This window comes from Solanum pennellii, chromosome 1 (genome assembly GCF_001406875.1).
Source record: "Solanum pennellii chromosome 1, SPENNV200".
Classification (NCBI taxonomy): Eukaryota; Viridiplantae; Streptophyta; class Magnoliopsida; order Solanales; family Solanaceae; genus Solanum; species Solanum pennellii.
Genome location: NC_028637.1, coordinates 33,096,222 through 33,114,242, shown reverse-complemented (window position 1 = coordinate 33,114,242; position 18,021 = coordinate 33,096,222). Strand labels below are relative to the sequence as shown.

The window sequence follows — 18,021 nt, the reverse complement described above, 5'->3', positions numbered from 1 at the left end:
GATATTATTTGTGATAGACCCTCGACTCAAATAAAGAATATAAAAACATGTATCAACTTGATTGTCCATTTGAGGATGTTAGTGAATTCTCAAGGTTTGATTTTAGGAAATAACAAGCATTAGTAAATCAACAAGAACTTTTTTTTTTAACTAATTATATTTATATTAAGCATAAAATATCCAGAAAGATGCAACGATAAAATTTACAGATGAAATCTTTAATCTTTAGTTTACAAAATTCATTGCAGAGTTTATGTGGAATACTGTTAAAAATCTTCTACCTTTCTATATCCGTGTAGATAAGTCCATCGATGCCTTCCTCTCTCATATTTTACACATGGATCATCTTCATAGTATAGACGGTCCAATTCTCCCTTTACTACTTTGCGATGTTGTGAATCAGAGATGTCCTCAACAATGAATTGGGAGTCCCTTGCCAAAACACAAATATCATCTCTAGTCCCAACTCCTTCAAGCAATCTAGCCACTGCATCTCTTCCCAAACAATGGAGAGTGAAAAAAGGAGGTTTATCATCTTTAGTATACTGTATTGACAAATATTTGAATAGTTTGCCTCCACTCCGGAGCAACAACAGACTTTCTTCCGTCAACAGTTGTATATGAGAAAACCTTGTTAGGTTGCTTATGCCTTAGGCTACTACTCTACAAGACTATCTCTTATTTCCTCGCTACATGGGTGAACCGTTTTGAGACTATTCATAGCTCGTGATTCCAATGACTTTTCGCCAAGATTGATTGACATGCATGATCAGTTGTTTTTAATATGCATTAGAATCTTTGTAGCCCAATTGACTTCCTTGTCTGACATGTCATCAAATGTGTTTTTTGGCATCTTTATTTTCTACTAGTTTTGACGCACGTGCGTTGCACGTGAATATCAAATCATGTACCATACTATTCTTAAAAAATAATATAATATTGCTATACAAAAAAGCAGTCACACTTAAAATCCCTTAGTTACACCTCTCAAGTAAACTTTCTACTCCCTTCCCCATAGTTCATTACATTGTTATTATTGTTTTGTAGGTGTTTTTACTTTTAGTATAATGTAAGATAAATAAATATTGATATAAAATATAAAAGATATACTAAATTGGATGTTTTAGAGGTTTTAAGAAGAGAAGAACAAAAAACATAAAAAATTGTAGTTTAAAATTGTGATAAAACCCCTTCATTTATAGTTAAAAGTGTATAGTATTAGTATGTGCAAGTTGTTTCTAATCGAGATACACTAAATTTAAATGTAGTTTAAAAATTTGATGAATTCCCTCTTTTTACAGCCAACAAAGGGTAGTTTACGGAAAAAAAAACTTGTGGTGCGTTATTAAAAAGATGTCACAACCCTTTTGAAAAATAACTATTGCCGGTAAAAGATTTATCACTCTTCGTTGATGTGTGTTTTTATTGACGATAAAAGTATTATTTGTTGAAGCAAGGAGAGTCTTTTCACTGAGAGCGCAACCGTCTTTTTACTGGAATAGGCATCTTTCATGACCACATTTTTAAAAAGTTTTTTTTATCTATATATAGTGCTGAAACCTCTGTATTGATCAATAGAATTACAAAGCTAAGGGGAGATCTTAATCTCGACCCATTGTTCCAATAGTTGCTTCGCAAAAGCTAAGGTTCAGACAAAAACTATACAAGTTTTGCACAAATATACATGTCAAGCGTGATCCCATTGTCCTGTTTCTTTATGAGCCAGGACAACTTGTGCTTTTCAGGTGCTGCTAACACTGTACTTCCAAGCTCGATTCAACTAGTTTTTAAATAGTAGTAAAGGTTATGCGAAACAGCGAAAGATAGCTCCAAACGAAAAATTGACCAGCCAAGGGGTAAATTTCTATAATCGTTAGTCATGTTATTAAAATTGTATAGTAAAGTCATTTATCTCATCTTTATGTCAATAAACTAAATCTTGTCAACTATCTTAAAAACTCCAACGTGAAAAAAATCATTTTCTTGCACCGGGAACCTGACATGGGACGGGGCCCAGAAATCACCCTGAGTGGCTGGCAACAACATACCCGGTGAAACACCAGTAGTAGGATCTAGGGAGATTGGTGTGTATGCAGCTTAACCCTACTTTTTGAAGGTAGAAATATTATTTCTGATAGACACTAAGCTCAAATAAAGCATATAAAAATATGTATCAACTTGAGTGGCTATTTGAGGAAGTTAGTTAATTCTCAACATTTGATTTTAGGAACAAACAAGCATTAATAAATCAACAAGCACATATTTTTTTGAACTAATGATATTGATATTAAAAATAAAAATATCCAGAAATATTTAGCAATACAAATACCTGATTACAATTTCACTTGAAAGCCTTTAATCTTTAGTTAAAAAAAAAACCTTTAAGAGATTATGTCGAATCATCTTCAAATTTTTCTGCCTTTCTATCTCTATGTAAATAAGTACACCGATGCCTTCCCTTCTCATATTTTACAAACAGGTGATCTTTATAACATCTTGTAACTTCAATTAACTAAGAATAAGCTAAGAAATCAAGAATAATCATTTTTTGAAATAAGTAGGGAAATCTGGAAAATTTTTAGCTTTCAAAAGTGAGTTTTGGTAATTTTCAAGTAGCCATAACTTCCAGCACACGAGGATTTTGGATGAGTTCTTTATATGGTTATAAATACCTTGGGAAGATATTTCCAACATCACCGAGTTTGCACAAATCCTATGTCGTATGAGGGAGATATGTCTTTCAGAAGTTGGGTTGTTAGACGAAGAAAAGTCCAACCGGATTTTAGCAAGGGAGAAATTGTATTTTTCACCCTTGTATTGCCTAATTCTTTTTAAGGGTTATTTAGTGGTAAAAACAAAGTCCCAAAATCAGTTTTACAAAAATTAATAATGCTTAGGGCTTGGAATAAAGAGAATAGAAGAGAAAGATCAAAAATTGTCCAAGAAACACCAAAATCATTGTGTGGATTTCATCAGGGGTGATCCCTATCGAAATATGTGAGATCACTCGGTGTTGGTTCCTTTCATCCACACCCCAATTTTACTCAATACAAAAAATTAGAGTTTATTTGAATGAAAATCTTGAAGTTCTTGATGAAAAGTTGTGAAGTTCATGTTGGTTGAATCGTATTTGATATCTAATAGATTTGATTCATGTTTTCAGACTTTTCTCGGGTCTAATCTATTGGGTAATGAGGTATTTAGGGATACAAAGTGTTTGGGGTGGGATTCATGGATGTTTAGGAGGTTTACAGATGAAAAATGGAAAAGAAAAGTTGAAGATCCTTCAGAAAACCCTTGGGGTACCACGCCTGCCAAACGCAACTCAGGGCAGGCTCTGTCTAAAAGGACCTGGCACACCGTGCCTCTCACAAAGCCCCAGACAAGGGTCTGTTCGACAGGCCCTGGCGCTGCAGGCCTCTCAGAGCGCCAAGACCCCCTGTAGACATGTTCTTTTCCTATCTTTCCGTACTAGTTCCTAAGTGATGTACCTATCATTCCTTATATATTTGAACACCCTAAAGTACATGTAAACATCATAAAATCATCAATGAATGTGAAATCATGATTCTTGAATCCATAATCCAATTCAAGGGTAGTTAAGATTAAAGTCAAAGAACTTAAGAGTTAAGTTTAAAAGTAAATAAGCAAGTCAAAGTAATTTCCTAAAGCATTCAAGAGCCTTAAAAAAATGTTTTAACTTTATTTTAAGGTTCAACTAAAGATTTGAGTGAAATTCTTAAATGCTATAAGGAAACTAAGTATTCCCTAAAACTTAAGTTTCGAGTGTGCAAAGAGCACATTAAGTTGAGTTCATTTCTCAAGAGTTGACTAAGTTGTCCCTCGTAGCTTAAACTAAAATATTTTCAAACATTTAATAAAGAAAGGAAGCTAGACTTCCACAGAGCCTATGACTAGTTTTAATAGAAGAGAGACGAAACTATGATTTTCAAGAGAGCTTTTTAAAATCTAAGCTTTGAGTACTAATATAAAATCAAGGAATCAATATATTTTTAAAAAATAAGACCCAGCAGTATTGAGCACCGATGTGGGGACGCGAGTTCTGATTAACTCAAGTCTCCATTTAACCATGTAGCCATCATGGGTAGAAAATTGTCATACTTTTTAGATGAACCCTCTTCATAGATTACTAGTGGATCCATTAGTCATTTTAGGTCCTATACCCTGGAAAGGTTAGGGTGACCGGGTAGTATGGGTCGAGTAACATTGTATCAACACTATAGCTCTTAAGTGATTGTTGTTGGTTAGAGAACCTCCCATAGAAGTATTGTATTTTCATATACATTAGTTATTTATATTTCTATATACATCTTAGATATTATTTGTATACTTGTATACTTTCAGAGTTTACAACATGTTTTCAGTCAGCATTTCTTTATATTGCAATTAAATTTAAACTAAGTATAGTGAATAAGAGTTAGTGGATCATGAGTTAAGTAGAGTCAAGGTAAGTGGTATTCTTACTCCTTTTCAAGTTTAAGTGTTGCTAAGCATACAAACTCGCATACTCGTACTTCCAATATAATGATGTCAGTTGGCCTATGTCATTTTATGATGCAGACGCAGATAACCAGGATTTGCACACAACGCTTTGTTGATCCAAATCGAGCTCGAGAGTAAGTAGTGATCCTCATTGCTTTCCGAAGGACGACCTTTTCATTTGCTTTACTAGTTTATTTTTTAGGTTGTTGTGGGGTCTGTCCCAACATCTAGCTCAGTAAGTCTAGAGGCTTCTTAGACTGTTAGTATTTTAGTTTGGAGTCTATTTTACATGTTGAGACTTAAGTGCCATCTTGTCCAAAATATTATATGATGTATTTCTTTTAAACGTGCTTTATTTCATTATTAAATTGAATTTAGTCTTTCAATGATTTAAGTAAGCTAGGCCAAGGATTCTCTTGGGGGCCAGTAATGGTCTTCGAGTGCCGGCCACGTCTATGGTGTAGGCTGAGGACGTGTAAAACTTTGTATCAAAGCCCATATTTCAAGTCTCCTAGGGAGTCCATAAAGTTGTCTCCTTAGAATCTTAGTCATCGGTGTGAAGCACGCCACATCTATCATTAGGAGGCTACGACATTTAGGAAAATCTCACTTCTTTCATATTTCTTTTTGTGCGTTAGAGTTTATCTCTAAAGGTATCTCTCTAATTCGTGCTTAGTGTATTTTCAGATGCATCATGACTCCACGAAGAGTAGTCAAAGGTCGGGCAGCCCGAATAAATGTTGAGGAACAAGAGGTCCCGAATGCACCAGATGTGCAACCCCAAGGATTGGTTACAAATGTCAAATTCCGAGAAGCTATCCGAATTTTAATTCAATTAGTAACCCGCCAAGTCATGAAAAAGAGAGAATCTCAACAAGAAGGGGCTGACACCTCGAGGGTTCATGAGTTTCTGAGAATGACACCTCCTTGTTTCACCGAATCAAGCACTACCGAAGATTCGGAAAACTTTGTGGAGGAGTTGAGGAAAATGTTTGAGGTCATGCATATGGTTGGTGTTGATAGGGTTGAATATGTTGTATATCAATTAAAGAGTGTGGCTAGAACTTGGTTTAACTAATGGAAGGAAGGCAGAGCTGAGGATGCACTGCATCTAAGTTGTGCTTGCTTTGAAGAAACCTTATTGGGGAGGTTCTTTCCTTGAGAACTGAAGGAAGAGAAGGTACGGGAGTTACTCACTTTGAAATAGGACTCCAAGATAATTGGTGACATGGATATATCAAGGATTATGGTCTATGTGTAACAAGTTTAATAGGAGAACCCGAGAGACACAGAGGAATACAGAAACAAGAAAGTGAAGACTATGAATGAGTCTGGGTAGCAGAAAGGTGGTTCAAGTCGACCACAATTTCAGAAATCAAAGAGGCATGCACCATCATTTGCTACTGCACCTGCGCCAAGAAATAGAGGTGAGTATAATGGCCAGAATTCATAGAACTTCAAGGCTAGACCAGTCCAATCCCAAGGTAGTGTGGTGCAAAGAAGTAGTAAGCCTCATGCCTGCGCGAGGTGTGGTAGGAATGACTCTTGAATCTGTGGCGAAGGCTCAGTGGGTTCTTTTAAGTGCGGTCAGACTGGGAATTTCATGAGAGAATGTCCAAAGATTAAGAAAAACGATTGTAATGGGGGCAATAGAGCTCATTCTTCATCACCTGCTCCACTAGACAGGGCAGCACCTAGTGGAGCTACTTCTTGTACTTGCGGAGGAGCAAACCACTTGAATGCTCTCAATAATCGCCAAGAACAAGAGAATTCTCCAGATGTTGTCATTGGTATGATTGGAGTCTTTGACTTTACTATTTACGCATTGTTAGACCAAGGAGTGAGTTTAGCTTTTGTAACTCCCTATGTTGCTTTGAACTTTAAGATTTCTCTTGAGCAACTTAACGAACCATTCAGTGTTTCCACGCCTGTTTGTGAATCCATTCTTGCATAAAGAGTTATCGTGATTGTCCAGTTTCCATAAGTCACATGAGTACCATGGTTGATTTAATAGAGTAGACATGGTAGATTTTGATATCATTCTACGTATGGACTGGCTTCATGCCTCTTATGCATCAATAGATTGTAGAGCTCGAGTTGTCAAGTTACAAATTGCTAATGAGCCAGTAATAGAGTGGAGTAGTAGTTCATCAGTGCCTAAGAGTCATTTCATTTCGTACCTAAAGGCAAGGAAGTTAGTTTCCAATGGTTGTATCAATCACATAGTCCATGTTAATGACTCAAGTATTGAGGTACCTTCCCTTCAGTCAATGCAATATTCAGTGAGTTTCCACAAGTCTTTCCTGATGACTACATGGAGTCCCTCACGAAAGAGAGATAGACTTCAGCATAGATAGCATCCCAGATACTCGTCCTATATAAATTCTTCCATACAGAATGACACTAATAGAGTTAAAAGAGCTAAAATAGCAATTGAAAAATTTGAGAGATAAAGGCTTCATTCGACCAAGTGTCTCACCATGAGGAGCGCCGATATTGTTCGTTAGGAAAAAGGATGGGTCCCTTAGGATGTGTATAGAATACCATTAGTTGAATAAGGTGACCATCAAGAATAAATATCCTCTTCCAAGGATAGATGATCTCTTCGATCAACTACAGGGTGCTTCTTGCTTTTCAAAAATTGACCTCACATCAGGATATATTAGTTGAAGGTAAGGTAATGTGATATTCCAAAGACATCTTATAGAACAAGGTGTTATGAATTTTGGTTTATGTCCTTTGTTTTGACAAATGCGCATGCACCTTTCATGGATATTATTAACAGAGTCTTCAAACCTTATTTAGATTTGTTTCTCAACGTCTTCAATGAAGACATGCTGATTTATTCAAGGAGTGAAGAAGATCATTCTATTCACTTTAGGATTGTTCTTCAGGCATTGAGAGATAAGGACCTATATGCCAAGTTATACAAGTGTGAGTTTTGGCTTAAGTCTGTGGCATTCTAAGGCCACATTGTTTCTGATGAAGGGATTAGAGTTGACACTCATAAGATTGAAGTAGTCCAGAGTTAGCCTAGACCCACATCTCCAATAGAGATAAGGAGTTTCTTGGGCTTGGCTTGCTATTACAGGAGATTTTTTGAATGATTCTCATCTATATCTTCTCTTTTGACCAAGCCAACTCAGAAGACGGTCAAGTTTCAATAGTCAGAAGCTTGTGAGAGAAGCTTTCTAGAATTGAAAAAGAGATTGACTACCACTCTGGTTTTGACCTTACCAGAGGGTACTCAAGGCTTTGTAGTGTATGGTCATACATCAAGTGTTGTCTTGGGTTGTGTGTTGATGCAAAATGGCAAGGTTATAGCCTATGCCTCTAGACAGTTGAAGATTCATGAGAAGAATTATCCAACTCATGATTTACAATTGGATGCAATGGTGTTTGCTTTAAAAATATGGTTTTACTACATGTATGGTGTTCTAGTTGATATATTCACTCATCAAAACATTTGTGTTCACCCAGAAAGAGCTCAACCTCAGACAAAGAAGGTTGTTGGAATTACTCAAGGATTATGACATGGGTATTCTTTACCACCCAGGTAAGGCTAATGTAGTTTTTTATGCCTTAAGAAGGCTTTCCTTAGGAAGTACTTCCCATGTCAAAGAAGGAAAGAGAGAGTTATCTAAAGATGTGCAGTGACTTGCACATATGGGAGTAAGACTTATAGATTCTACAGAAGGAGGCATAATGGTAATCAATGGGTATGAATCATTATGTGTAAGAGGTGAAAGAGATGAAAGACCAAGACCCTATTTTGTTTGATTTTAAGGCAAGAGTCCATAAGCAAAGTGTATTGGCTTTTGAACAAGGGGGAGATAGTGTGCTGAAGAACCAAGGTAGATTATGTGTACCTACGGTGGATGGACTCCAAGAGATGATATTTGAGGTGGCTCATAATTCCAGATATTCCATTTATCCGGTTTCCACAGTAAATGTACCGTGATTTGAGAGAGGTATATTAGTGGGAAGGTATGAAGAATGATATTGCTGAGTTTGTTAACAAGTGTACAAATTGAGAGAAAGTGAAAATGGAGCACCGAAGGCCAGGATGTTTTTCTTTGAATATATCAGCGGAATGAAAGTGGAAGATGATTAATATGGACTTCATCACAAGATTCCAAATATCTCAAAGGTAACATGATTTATTAGGGTGTTTGTCGACAAAATGACAAAGTAGGCCCATTTCTTGCCGGTAAAGACTACTTATTCGGACAAGGATTCTGCTAATTTATACCTTCAAGAAGTGGTAAGACTTCATGGAGTTATCATCTCCATTATTTCAAATAGAATTTCACAATTTACTGCACAATTCTTGAAATCTTTCCAGAAAGGTTTGAGTTCATAGGTGAATTTAAGTACATTTTTTCATCCCCAGACAGATGGTCAAATAGAGCGTACTATCCATACTTTAGAAGATATGTTGACATCTTGTGTGATCGACTTGACAGGAAATTGGGATGACCACTTGCCTCTCATTGAGTTTGCTTACAACAACAGCTACCATTCGAGCATCCAAATGGCTCCATATGAAGCTCTTTATGGGAGAATATGCAAATCTGCTATTGGGTGGTTTTAAGTTGCTGAAGTAGGGTTGATAGGAACAGATCTTGTTCACCAAGCTATAGAGAAGGTGAAAGTGAATCAATAAATATTGAAGGCAACACAAAGTCGCCAAAAGTCCTACACAAATGTTAGGAGGAGCTCGTTAGAGTTTGAGGTAGATGATTGGGTTTATATAAAGATTTCACCCATGAAATAAGTTATAAGGTTTGGTAAGAAGGGAAAGCTTAGTCCCCCATCGATATATTGGACCTTATAGAATCTCCAAGAGAGTGAGCAATGTGTCTTATGATTGGAGCTACCCCAAGAGTTAGAAGCGGTTAATCCAGTCTTCCATATTCATTTGTTGAAGAAGTGTTAGGGTGATCCTTCATTAATAGTACCAACAAAGAATGTTGGGATTAAGGATAACCTATCATATGAAGAAATTTCGGTTCAGATTTTGGATCATTAAGTTCGCAAGTTGTAGACAAAGGAAGTTCCTTCAGTCAAGGTCTTATGGAGGAACCAATTCTTTGAAGAAGCAACTTGGGGAGGTGAGGAGGATATTAAGAAGAGATATCCACATATCTTTTAAACCAGAGAGAATGCAGATCAAGGTACTAAATTCTTTTCTTACGACTTTATAAGGCTATGTATAAGCGTGTTATTACTTGCTTTTGTTTCTTAAGTGCTGAAATGATGTTACTACCCTTAGCTTAGTGAAAGAATTCTCATTCGAGGATAAATGTTCCCAAGGGGGAGATATTGTAAAATCTTGTAACATGAATTAACTAAGAGTAAGTTAAGAAACCAAGAATAATCATTTTTGGAAATAAGTAGGGAAATCTGGAAAATTTCCAGCTTTCAAAATTGAGTTCTGGTCATTTTCAAAAGGCCATAATTTGCAGCTCAGGAGGAATTTTAATGAGTTCATTATATGGTTGGATATCCCTTTTGTATATCTTTACAACGCCGCCAAGTTTGCACAAATCTGATGCCGTTGAGGGAGATATGCCTTTCGGAAGTTCGGTTTTTGGACTAAGGAAAGTCCAATCCGGATTTTAGTAAGGGCAAAGTTGTCTTAAGCCTAGAATTTCCTAATTCGATTTAAGTGTTATTTCGGGATAAAGACCAAGTCCCAAAATCAGTTTTACAAAAATTAAGAACGCTTAGGGATTGGGAGAAAAAAGAAAAAGGAAGATCAAGAATTGTTCAAGAAACGCCAAAATCCTAAGTGTTCGGGGTGGGATCCATGGATGTTTAGGAGGTTTAGAGATGAAAAACAGAGAAGAAAAGTCGAAGATCCCGTCAGAAAACCCTTGCGGTGCCGTGCCTGCCAAATGCACCTTAGGGAAGGCTCTGTCTGACAATCCCTGGCACGCCGCACCTCTCAGAGCGCCCCAGACTAGAGTTTGTTCGACATGCTCTGGTGCCACACGCCTCTTAGAGCGCCAAGAGCCCCATGTAGACCCCGTTGCTTCCCTATCTCTTCTACTAGTGCCTAAGTGATGCACGTATCATTCCTATTTAATTTCAACACTCTAAAGTACATCTAAACATGATAAAATCATCCATGAACATGAAATAATGATACTTGAATCCATAATTCCAATTCAAGGTAGTTAAGATCATACTCAAAGAAGTTAAGAGTTAAGTTTGAAAGATAAGAAGCAAGTCAAAGTAATTTCTTAAATCATTCTAGAGTCTTAAACAAATGTTTTACTTTATTTTAAGGTTCAAGTAAAGAGTTGACTGAAATTCTCAACTGCTATAAGGGAACTAAGTATTCCCTGAGAGTTATGTTTTGAGTATGCAAAGAGAATTAAGTTGAGTTCATTTCTCAATAATTATAAGGGACTACGTAGTCCCTCAGAGCTCAAAATAAAATGTTTTCAAACTTTTGAGAAATAAAGGATGCTAGACTTCCACAGAGCCTATGGCTAGTTTTAATACAAGAAAGAGGAAACTATAATTTCCAATAGAGTTTTTAAAAGTTAAGTTTTGAGAACTAATCTCAAATCACAAAATCAGTATGTTTTAAAAACATAAGACCCAATATACATATATTTTGGGAGTAGTATTGAGCACCGATGTGGGGATGCGAGTTCAGATTAACTTAAGTCTCCATGTAAACTATGTAAACATCATGGGTAGAAAAGGGTCATACTTTTTAGATAAACCCTCTTCATAGTTTACTAGTAAACCCATTGAGCAGTTCAATTCCTATAACCTGGCAAGGTTAGGATGGCTGGGGAGCGTGGGCTAAGTAACGTTGTATCATCACTATCGCTCTTAAGTGATGGGTGTCGTTTACAGAGAAGTATTGTATTTTAATATATATCAGTTATTTGTGTTTCTATATACATATCAGATATTATTTGTATACTTGTATACATTTGGAGATTACAACATCTTTTTCGTCAGCATTTCTTTATATTGCAAACACATTTAAACTGTGTATATTGAATAAGAGTTAGTAGATCATGAGCTAAGTAGAGCCAAGGTAAGTATTCTTCTTACTTCTTTTCAAGCTTAAGTGTTGCTTAGCATCCAACTGGCATACTCGTACATCAGTGTATTGCTGTCAGTTGGCCTGCATTATTTTATGATGCAAACGGAGGTAACCAGGATCATGACACAGCTCTTAGTTGATCCAAATTGAGCTCCAGAGACAGTGGTGAGCCCTCTAACTTTCCGGAGGACATCCTTTTCATTTGCTATACTAGTTTAGTTTTTAGGATGTTGTGGGGTCTGTCCCAACCTCCATCTCTGTCAGTTTAGAGGCTTTGTAGACCGTTAGTAGTTCAATTTGGAGTCTATTTTAATTTTTAAGTCTTAAATGTGATTTTGGCCAGAATATTATATGAAGTATTTCTTTTAAACATGGTTTATTTCTTGATTATGTTGAGTTTAGTCTTTCGTTAAGTTAAGTAAGATAGACCAAGGGTTCGCTTGGGGGCCAGCAATGGTTTTCGAATGTCGGTCATGTCCAGGGTGTAGGCTCAGGGCGTGACAATATTCATAGTGCAAACGCTCCAACCCTCCCTTTACAGCTTTTCTAAGTTGTGAAGCGGAGTTGTCCTCAACGATTAATTGCAATTCCATTGCAAAAACACAGACATCATCTCTAGTCCCAACTCCTCCAAGCAATCTAGTTTCTGCATCACTTACCAAACAATGGAAAGTGAAAAAAGAGGTTTATTCCTCTTAAGAATATCATAATGACATATCCTTTTGAATAGTTTGCCTCCACGCCTTTTTAGCAGAGCAACAACGGACTTCTTTCTGTCAACAGTTCTATATGAGAAAGCCTTCTAATGTTCTGTGTACCTTAGAGCTTATTCTCTACGAAAAATAGCTCTTATTTCCTCGCTACATGGGTGAATCGTCTCAAGGCTACTAATATCTTGTGATTCCTCTGACCTTTCGTAAAGATTGATTGACGTGGCTTATATGTTGTTTGCAATTTCCATTAGAATCTTTGCATCACGATTGACTTCCTTGTCTGACATATAATTAGATGTGTTTTTTGTCATCTTTATTTCCTACATATGTGCTAATAAAATAAACAAAAGAAAATTGAAAATTAGAAGCATATATAAAAAAAAATACCAATTTACTTGAGAACTTCAAAACAAGCGAGCGAACATTTAAAGCATGTTTGACAAACCTTCTGAAATGTAAAACTTTTCTTTATCTAAAATGAAAAATATTTAATTTGTTTTAAAGATGTGTTTGACCGAGATTTTGCTGTAAAAACAAATATTTTGGAGTACTAGTAGAAACGTTTTAGTAGAACTAAAAAATATGATGAAATTCAATAAAGGCTTTGATTCAATCCTAGTAAAGACATAAATTTAGTCAATTCTAATCAAAATATACCGAAAGAAATGAGATGAAACTAAAACTTATTAGCTATTTTAAGGTAAAATTTCATGTATTTATAAATTAGGAAATTTTTATTAAATACGTATGAATATTTAATATTTAATCCAACAGCTAAAACAAATAATAGTTTCGATGATATATTAACAAAATTGTTGATTTTATGTAACAAAACATTTGGGATAATCGTTGGAGATTTAAATAAACAAAAATTATTCCAATTATCAGATTCTTAATCTCCATCTTAATCAAAGTGAACATGCAAAATTAGGATGGTCTAGCTAACAACTGAACCCTTAAATACATATATGAAGAATTATCAGCATCTTCAAATATGATAAAACTTTTAAAACTCTATAACAAAGGTTAAAAAGAAAGACAATAATGAGAAATTGAACATCTAGTAACTTCTTAATGGATGTTCTGATTTTTATCGATGCTTCAAAGTTAAATGTAGGAAGAAGAAGGGAGAGTTTTGTTCATTTGAAGGTAAAAAGGAGGAGGAAGATGTTTACCGAAAGAACATGAATGGTGTTTCATCTATGCCACTTAAAAGGCCTTAAAAAGGATATAATATTAATTAAGAGATGAACATGATTTTAATGATCTTCTAAATTAGTCAAATCTATTCTCCTCACTAAAAATACTGTTTCGTCCCTCCAAAAAAATATATTCAAATTCAACTTACAAGACTTGATATATCTAACTTTTTGTGTTACTTATCTGATGGTTTTTATATTTTAACTTTTTACTATATTTAGAAGCTCTACATATATAATATTACAGATTACTATTTTTCCTAAATATAATGTACGATATATAATATGGTTAAGGTTAAAATTCCTTTGGTAAATATGTAAACAATCTACATATAGTAGGATTGTTTTTTCGATTAGTCCAATAACAACAACAATAACATAACAATTGTAATCCACATGCAAGGTTAAGGAGGGTGTAGTCACTAATGAACTCGGACCCCACACCTATTTCAAGAAGCTAGAAAGGACATTTCCAAAGGACCATCGATTTAAGCCATGTATATCAAACATGTTCATAAATATCGTTCCCAAGTAATAAGACAAATCAAATAATAGACAAGCTATTATGTATAGTAGTCGAAAGAAGAAAAATAACAACAAAAAAATAAATCAAATAAACAACAGGATAAAAATATAAATCAAAGGACAAAAAATTATGAGACTAATACTAATGCTACTGGTATACAAGGACAAACATATCCGATTCACGGTGCCTATCTGGAAAAAACATCAGACTAAACTCAACTAGATACTAACCTTTCACCATAATTTTTTATATCTGTTATCTCCTATCTATAGTCATGTTCTCGATAAGCTAAAAAAATCCAGGTCCTATTTAATCACCCCATCACAATAGTTTTTTGGCCGACCTCACCTCTCCGTAAATCCATCATTGTCAAATTTCCATACCTCATCACTAGACATTATGTGTATCTCCTCTTCACATGCTCGAATCATATCAATCTAACTTTCTTTTTGCTTGTTAAACACAAGTCTCTCTCATCTTGTCTAATATATCTTTGTTCTTAGTTTTATCTCTTTTATCATGCTCACATATCCACTTGAGAATCCTCATTTCTATAACTATGATCATCATCTCAGTGTGAGAGTTTTTAATTGACCAATACTACACCGGTCCACCCCCATAAACATAGTCGGTCTAACCACACTACACTATATAGAACTTGTCTTTATGTTTTGATAGTAGCATCTTATTAACGAATTTACTAAATCCAATTCCATTTTCTTTAATTTTTTTCCAATGAGTTGCATCTTAGCAAAACCATTGCGCCTCTAACCAAGTCCGCCTTAACAAACTTGTTTATTCCAGATAAATGTAGAAGCTTAGACACTACTCCTTCTAAATATGTAATCAGATTTCAGTGGTAATCAAATAAATTATTAGAGGGGGAAAAACAATTGTATTTAGTTCTCTTTTTGCGAATAATCTTTTATTACTAATAACACAAATTTGTTATGAATTAATAACACAATTTGCACATGATGAAACTCCTAAACCTCAAATCATAAATGAAAAAACTTCATACTATAATGCTGAAAAAACTAACGGGTAACACCATGTCCCCTTAACCAAAAATATTTGCTTATGTTGTATAAAGAAGTATGAATTGTATATAGAGAACGTTATATAGAGGACCCCTTTTAGGGTAATAAAAGGAAAATCCTTCATCTCAATGTCTTATAAAGGTCGAGAGATAGTTAATAATTTTTTTACGAGTTTATTACTCACAGTGACATTCTCATATCAAAGAATTAACACCAGGAAATCTCTTAAATGATTCCATTTAAAGTTAGGACCATAAAGTCACCAATCATACAGTAAATTTATGCCTCAAATCAATGGTAGAACATATATTTCAACAAAAAAAATCATAAAGCAGTTGTACAAGAAATCCTTGATGTATACTTACTTAAGAGGATCTTCAATTACTTCCTCCTTCTTCACTTATTTAAGATCAATGACGTTTAAGACTTCTTATCAGTAAGATGATGATTTCCAAAACCTCGACCCCATTGATCTTATGAATGCTACTCAAATTCACTAACAAAAGCTTGACCCCATAATCAGTCACAACCAAATTGCTAGGCTCTGAAGAAATGTATACAGAATCAAAAACATAATCGATACTTGACTAGCAAATATATATCTTTTTCCAAAATCGAAACAACCTTTTTATAACCTAAAAATTATAGTTACACAAAAGAGTGAGATCCATACAGGTCAAAAACTAAATCCCTTTAAATTTCCGCCCCAACCTTAACCATTTAAAGGGTAATATTTTTTTGATTCAAGATATGAAGTTTTTCAAGATTAGATGTATATGAAACGTACTTGGAAATATCAACAAGAAAACATTAAGCTCATTGCTGAAATTACTAAGAAATGGAATTAATAATAAGATATCAGGGAATGAGTTAAGATTTGGTATATTTGATGAGCATAGGGGAGTTGATCAAAGATTAATTGAGGCGAGCACTATTGGTAAAAACAAGAAATCGTTTGGACACTAGAGAAAATGATTTCAAGTCGGATTAGTAACGCAGATGACTCAATATAAATTTTTCGGCATTCCATAGAAAAACTCGTGCACCCATTCGCCATCCATTTCATCAAATTAGGGATAAAAGTGTGAATGAAATTGACTTGAATAACCATAAATTCACAATTTGGGTGCCACATAATTGTTTACTTTTTCCCTTTTCTGGCAAAGTTTGAAATTTAGTACCATGTTGAAGCAAATCTCGAATTTATGTTACGAGCAATTTGTGTTTGATTTTGTCCATTTCAGAATTTCAATCGGTCTCTACTGGTTTATAGACTTTTAGATGTTAATAAGTATCTATGGTGTTAGCTATATTTCCTTTTCATTTGCCTGAATTAGATTCGGTTGGTTAATTATCATGCACTTGAGAAATCAGTATTAGAGCACACAACGAAAAAGACAAGATGTCTCATATGATAAAAAATTAAGTGACTAAACAGTTTTTCTTTGTCATCTTAGATTTTGTTTGCATATTTAAAAGGTCTAAAAGGTAGATATTAGTACCTGATTTCTAGATATACAGACCTGTAGAGAGTACAACAGTGAAGCACTGCAAAGGGACAAGAGAACCTAAAAAAACAATTGATTAGAGTTCCCTTATATGTTTCAATTTGTTGAATTTCTATTTACGAAAAGGAAAGCTTACATTACCGTTTGTCCTCTAATATATCATGAAAGGAAGTTCACTTTTTCCCTCAAAGAGCTAAGCAATATACTTCATCGTCCTGGGGTTAATATCATATTCGTCTAGATGAAACATGAACATTTGTGTAGCTATACGAGTTATACCATCATAATGTTCATCAGCAGAGACGAAGAAAGAATAAGTGAGGAACTTAAGCAGTGAATAGTAAAAAATTTGAGGAAATGAAATTTTTAGGTCAAGCTTCAGAGAGAAGTGCCACAAAAAAGGGCTTGCTCAATTATGTTGGCCCAACCCAACTCGTTATTGGGATAGGGTTGAGTTGAGATTTTTCAACTCAACTCTACTTATATTTGACGTTTATAATGAGATACATAAAATCTAAATATATGTGTGCAATTTTTTGGTATTAATAGGATTTTAAGTCATACAGATGAGTATGGTACTTCTGTGGACCCAGATGAAAACAACTTAAAACAAATTATTATTGATCCTAATTATACATTGAAAGACTAACTTTCAAATAACACTTTTGGTCAGAGTTTTGTTTCGAATATGCATATGACAGAGAAAATACATGTATTATTGATATACGTGGGTTAAGAGTATACATATTTTGGGTATCTAATAAAAGAAACATAATTTAATGACAATAAATAAAGAGTAATTCACGACTATAATGACTTTCGAGGATATGGATTATGCCTAAGCTAAGGTTAATATATCAAAATAATTCAAATTCTCTCCTAAATTATTTTCGTCACAAAGATTTTATTCTGTTTCTTCCATTTAATTCATTTTCCACTTTAAATAAAGTGTATTGTTTAATTTTCAAATCACTATATCTGAGATTGACAATGACATATCACTATGTGGTTGAGACATTCTGAAACTTGATTTTTGAAATTATATACCATGGTTGTAAAATTGATGAAATTCTTTTCAAGGATTACACTACATATAATGATTTGCTTGACTTTATTTCAAAACAATTTGAAAATGCTGAATCTAGAAAAAAATAGAAGTTAGATTCACAGCTAATAGAAACTCAACTCTATTGGAGATTCGAAATGAGTTATAGATGAAACCATTTATGGAGTTGAAAATGGAAATCTTATTTTGGATTGTATCCACTATGTTAAATGTATAACCTCTGTATCTCATCTGTCACTCACACAATCGGTCATGTATACACACATTCTAAGAAACTTTAATCTTAACAAACTAGTCTCCGTTGTCAATTTTAATCGTTAAGTATTTTACACATGATCAATATTGATCTCCATCTATGTTTCTATTGACAATGTGGGGAACAGTGTTGGTTTCA

At 34.5% G+C, this 18,021-nt stretch overlaps 2 pseudogenes; both read right to left on the bottom strand.

Moving 5' to 3' along the window:
* Positions 1 to 266: 266 nt before the first annotated feature.
* LOC107001605 lies at positions 267 to 829 on the bottom strand (annotated as a pseudogene).
* Positions 830 to 2,389: 1,560 nt separating this feature from the next.
* LOC107001465 lies at positions 2,390 to 12,575 on the bottom strand (annotated as a pseudogene).
* Between the last annotated feature and the right edge of the window lie 5,446 nt (positions 12,576 to 18,021).